Consider the following 6000-nt stretch of genomic DNA (forward strand, 5'->3'; position numbering starts at 1 on the left):
TATGTGCGCAAAAAAACTGCGCTGCACGGATGTGCAAAATGCGCCTGACCGCAGCTCCGTGCCCGTGGCTTTCAATGGAGTCGGTGCCAGCAGCGTTGGCCCTATAGAAAACATACATAGAAGATTGTGATCCTCTGCCACAGCCACCATGTCCTCCCATTGCTATCAATGGGGCCAGTGCTGCTGCCGCCTCATTAGTAGCAATGGGATGCAGGCAACCCCCACAGTGATTTTCGGGGAAGGGCTTAAAATATAAGCCCTTCCCTGAAAATAAGCCTAAGCTGCTTGAAAAAAATGTAAAAATATATACAACACCTCTCCGGCGCTGTCCACTCTGGCGAGTCTTCTCCCTGGCTCCCTGGCAGTCTTCTGAAGTATGTTCTCCTGGACGGAGAATTAAAAATCCCCACCTCCAGAAAGTGCTGGGGCTGATTGAGTGAGCGCTGTGTCCAATCGGAGGCAGCACTCAGCCATTCATTGAATATTTTGGGTGATTACAGGGGGAGTCAATGATGATAACATGACGTATTGCTAGCGTGTTTTTATGTTCACACAACAGCGCAGCTATTAAGAAAGAAAAAAGAAGATATACATGCTGCTACACCTTAAAGAAAAACCCATTCACTGTGCAAATACGTTGTGAAGGAGTGACCATATCTGCGCTTACGCTCGTCTGCAGGAGCCCTAATAGGGATTGAAACCTTGTAAAACAGAGGTCACCTTTACACATAATAAGGCTACATTAACACAGGCGAGCGCGGTATCAGCCTGATAAACTTTGCCCGATATTATGCTTGTGAGGTCTTATTTACACTGCTGCAGGCACAACTACACTCGGGAATATGAAGGGGAGCTGCGTCTGAACGACGGAGATTTCTTTTTCTTAGCTGGTAGTTCAAACTCCGCCCCAGAATTTCATTGGTTTCGCGTTGCCATGTGCGAAAATATCACTCATGTGTATGACCTCATTCAAAAGAATGGGGTTCATATTTGTGTGTCATGATAGCGCGACTGTTTGCTCTGTGGATATCACATTATAGCCCCTCTTCTGCACATTTTACTGTACTTTTTGTGCTGCGAGGGACCGCTTAGATCAGACGGGACACACCCATGCCGTGATTTAAAAGACATTTAGTAATCTATTAGTATCCCCAAGTCTTTTTCACATTTACTGATGCTTAGGTCAGTTCCTCCCATTCTGTATGTGCTTTTTTCATTTTTTACTAGGGTCCTATGTTTTCTGGCCTGTACTAATAATCGGTGAGAATACCGCTTATTAAATCAATTGTTATGTTTTATCCCGTTATGCGGCCTTGATCATCATAGCCACATAGTGGGACAAATGCGTGCCCATGTGAAGTTACACACCCTTAGGTGCCGTTCCCAGAATACTGGTTAGCTCTTCAACATTGCAGTACATCCTTATTGAAGAGTTGGCCTGGCATTCAGGTAAGACAACCTGAGAGTCTACGAGAGGTGGAGCGTTGGACTTGGTGGCTAGCCCAGCACCTTCCTAATGCTGGCTATAGCCTTGAATAGTTGTATGGCACAGTCTAATATTGGGATCAGAGATTGTGAGCTGGGTCAGACAGGAGGTGAGGTAGAATGACTATTGCATGTAGGTAGTATCCTCTGCCTGCTTTGTTTGCGTTGGCCGTGCCTGTGAATCCTACTAGCAGAGCAGCCAGTGAAGTAGTAACTGGTGATGGGCCATCCCCCTGAGATTTTGACTGGCACAGCACCCCAGGAGTCTGTCTCTCATTGCCTCAGTGTTGCTATGTATTTGCCTCAGACACCCAGCATAGGTCCTTTCTCCCACTACTTTGTGCATTTTCTGGATTCAAAGCTGTATTTGTTTGTTTGCTGCCTCCCAGTCTTTGTTCAGATCCTGTCCTAGTTGTCAGTCCCACTGCCTCTTACCCTCATGGGTGTGTTTGTTTATTGCCTTCCTGTCCCAGCTCTGTGGTTTTTATCATCCTGTCCCCCTACTGTTTATTGGTCTCTGAAGCAGACTAATGGTCGTTGCACCTATGCTAGCAAAGGTAATCTGCCACCAATTAAGCTTATGGGCTGAAGGTATGTAACACCTGGAGTGCTAGAATGTAAGTTTTACTCTGTGAGTGCTGAAAGCCACCACTGAATGCTTTATGTAGCGCTGCTAAATAGTCCACCCATTCTAATTTTATAATTGGCGAACTACTTAGTAGCTCCACTCAAAGTATTCATCGACACCTTTCAGCATTTACACCAGATGAAAGATAAGGAAGGTAAGTATAAAAAGTACATCCCCAGACTCGAGCTTCACCTGCTTTCAAGCGATAATCTTATTTTATAGGGCTAAAAGTATGTGCCAGACACCTTTTAAAGCCGATTCAAATGGCCGTGTATTGGGGTCATGTGTTGTCTGTATATTCCACGGACAGCTTGCTTATTGATGTTCCTTTATCATTCTTCTCATTATTTCCCTCCCTTTCTATTTTCTGGATAATACCCAGCTATCTGTGAGAATATTATTGTTATATTGGAAGTGGCATGTTATGGTTTTATCATTGCCTTCTCACATTTTTCTATGTGTATGCTCTTGTAGGACTCCAATAAAACTATATTGATGAGACATGTTTCATACTAGTAGTTGCTGAACTTATCACTCAGGGTATTAGTGCTGTATGTCTCCACTGGAAGTATAGATGGAGACATGGTTTGGCAGGGGTGAGTTATAGGAAACACGCAAAGCTGCTGCTTGGCTGGCCGGACACAAACCTTCACGAGTCTGCAGCATCCTGACTGCTCTACTACCTCAGATCCCTGCATACTTACTCCCGTGAGGAGCCTTGTGAGGAGGAGGACATGTCACCCACATTGAGAGTGTACTCAGGGCCATCTGCTACAGTCATCACCCTTCCTCATCCCAGCGTCAGCAGCAGCTCGCTGTGCCGGGCCCCCCGAAGCTCCGTGAGCCATTGACCTAGGAGTGTGTGTGTTCCCAGCACTCCTTATACTCCGCCAGAGGATGCCACTCTCAGCCAATGGAGAAGCGGATGCTGGCAGACAGTAGCTACTTGTCTTCCTTTCTGACAGCCGCCGCCACCTAGCGGTCAGAATGCTGTAGGCAGTCCCTGTGACTCAGGCATTGGGGCAGCTCTCTCCTTCCATCTGAATGCCTATGCAGTCCGCCGGCTGGATAACTGCCCTGCTATCGCCTGAAAGGAGGGAGAGCTGAGCCAGCAGCTGCTGCTGTGGATGTGTTTATCCCATGTCGGCTCCCGGGTGGTGATGATGGCAGGTGTGTTGTCCCTGTAGTATGTCTCCAACCAGAGGAGCTGGTGTGGGCATTGCTCTGTGAAGGTATGTGTCCGGCAGCCAATCAGCAGCTGTGGGTGTTCCACCCCTGCCAACCCATTGCTCTACCCATACTTCTGGTGGAGACATACTGCACTAATACCATCACTCAGTACACAATGATGGACTTGCATATAGTACACTACTTATTTTTTTTCAGAAGACTAGTGATCATCAACTTAACAAACTGTAATTTTCTGGCATTTTTATAAGAATACATTTTCTGCTAATCTGCATTGGACTGATGTATCTTCAAAAACCTGATATGCTTTGCCCAGTGAAAGTATAACCCAGTAATCTAGCATTCTATTAGGAGTTGCTGAATGCCTCTTGCATCAGCACAAGCACATCATAGCTCTATCTGGCTGCAGACTACAGGTGCAATTATAGAAGAGGAAGATTTCCTTGTCTGTTTTGGCTGTGCAATGAGAACTGCTGATGAAATAAGTAAATATCTGATGTTCCACGTGGCTCTTCTGAGAAATGATTTTGTACGTCAGCCAGTAAGTTTTCTGTTATGAAGTTCAACACGGAAATCTGTAATTGCTTAGCTGCAGAACTGAGATTTTATTAAATTATAACTTATAGTAATGGAGTTTACTGTGTAGAGTAAATGAAAGAATAACTCTTCTGGCTGCCTGTGAGGTTGCAACAATGACAAAATTATTGTTTTTGCTAAATTATTTGTTTTTGGCATTGTTGTATTGAAAGGCCCATAAATGTTTCATTTTTTTATCGACAGAAATGACCTAGTGCTTGGTTTTACATGATAAGCTATAGTTTTCATTGATAGCAGTTTGATGTACATAAAACCTTTTTGATTACCATGAGGGCTCAGTCACACAGGCGTTTTAACATGCGTTTTTTCGCAGGTGAAAAAGATTGCACCATATATGCTTTTCAATGGCAGCACTCACATGTTCGAATTTTACATACGGAAAAACGTCTGCGGCGTAAATTATAGGACACCGCTTTTGAAATCACAGGTAACTGCGGCATCTGTATTTTTTGATTGTGAAATCCCTGGATGCTGTCGCATTCAGGGTTTCACCTTGTGCTCAATGGGCCGGCAACAGCAGCGCCGACCCCATTGAGAACATATAGTGAAAATTGCGAACCTCTGGCACAGCTGTAGCAGAGGAGCGTGATGTTCTCCCAATAAATTCAATGGAGCCGGCGCTACAGCTGGCTCCATTGAAAGCAATGGGCTGCCGGCAAGCCCTGCAGTGATTTTCGGGGAAAGGCTTTAAATATATGAATTTACGAATGGGTGAGTGCTGCCTCTGATTGGCTGAGTGCAGGAGCCAATCACAGACAGCTCTCAGCTGTCATTCAATAGCTGAGAGCTGCCTCTGATTTGTCACAGTGCTCAGCCAATCAGAGGGAGCCCTTTCAGTGGGCAGGGACTTAAAATCCCCGCCTGCTGAAATCACTTCACAGCAGTGTAGGAGAAGACTCGGCTGGACGCACCTGAGCCCTAGCAGCTGCTATGAGGTGAGCATATATATTTTTTTATTTTTCACACATTTTAGGGATCATTTTCAGAGAAGGGCTTATATGTAAAGCCCTTCCCTGAAAATCACTGCAGGGCTTGCCGGCAGCACACTGCTTTAAATGGACCTGGCTGTAGCAATGGCTCCATTGAATTCTACGGGAGAATATTGCGCTCCTCTGCCATAGCTGTGACAGCTGTGGCAGAGGATTTCGTTATCTCCATGGGAAGTCCCATTGTCACTGGACACTGTGAGAATGCTGTGCATGAAGAAATCCACTGCCACAGCTGTAGCAGAGGATTGCGGTGTTCTCTGTATGCCAATGGGGCTGGCGCTGCTGCCACTGGCCCCATTGACCAAAAGTGAAAGCCCTGAATGTGACAGCATCCAGGGGTTTCACATCCAAAGAATCCTCTGCTGCAGCTGTCACAGCTGCAGCCGGGGATAGCGGGCAGCGTACTTTTTGAGTGGAAAAACTCATCCAGGTCCGGTTTTTCCTGCGTGCCGCCCGCTTCGGTCCCCCAAATTTTCGAATGCATGCATTATGTGCAAAAAAATTTGCGCATAAAAACGCCCATGTGACTGAGCCCTTAGGGCTCTTGCGTGTTTCTTGCGCGTTCTTTTTCATGCGATTGTCAATGGAACTTTCTAATGTTAATACTACATGACACAAAAATTGCAAAGCACCAACTTGCGATGCATTTTTACCATTAGAAAGTCCCATTGACAATCGTGTAATAAAACCGCTACAACATCGCGTGAAAAATTTGTGCAAGAAAAATGCAAGTGTGCAGGAGCCCTTAGTGTATTTTATGAGCCATGAAATAAGCAAAAAACATGTTGGAATTTTTATTTTTTATATTTTTTTATAGTACTTTTGTGTGGGATAAAAAGTGTCTTGAATTTATTGCATTTAGGGCTCACACCCACTTGCGATTTTTCTCCCTGCGATGCATTAGTGATGATTATGATTTTCAATAGTTTCATACTCATTTGCATGTTTCAGCGGAGATTCGCATTGCAGAGAAGAAATCTGCGATATCTCTCAGGGTCCGCAGTGAGGCCAGCAGCAGGAGCGCTAGCCCCATTGAAAACATAGGGAGAATACCACGGATTTCTGCCACAGCTGTGGCAGGAGTTTCCTTCATCCCCGCTGTAGCAGAAGTCC

The sequence above is a fragment of the Eleutherodactylus coqui genome, chromosome 2, assembly GCF_035609145.1.
Source record: "Eleutherodactylus coqui strain aEleCoq1 chromosome 2, aEleCoq1.hap1, whole genome shotgun sequence".
NCBI classification, from domain to species: domain Eukaryota; kingdom Metazoa; phylum Chordata; class Amphibia; order Anura; family Eleutherodactylidae; genus Eleutherodactylus; species Eleutherodactylus coqui.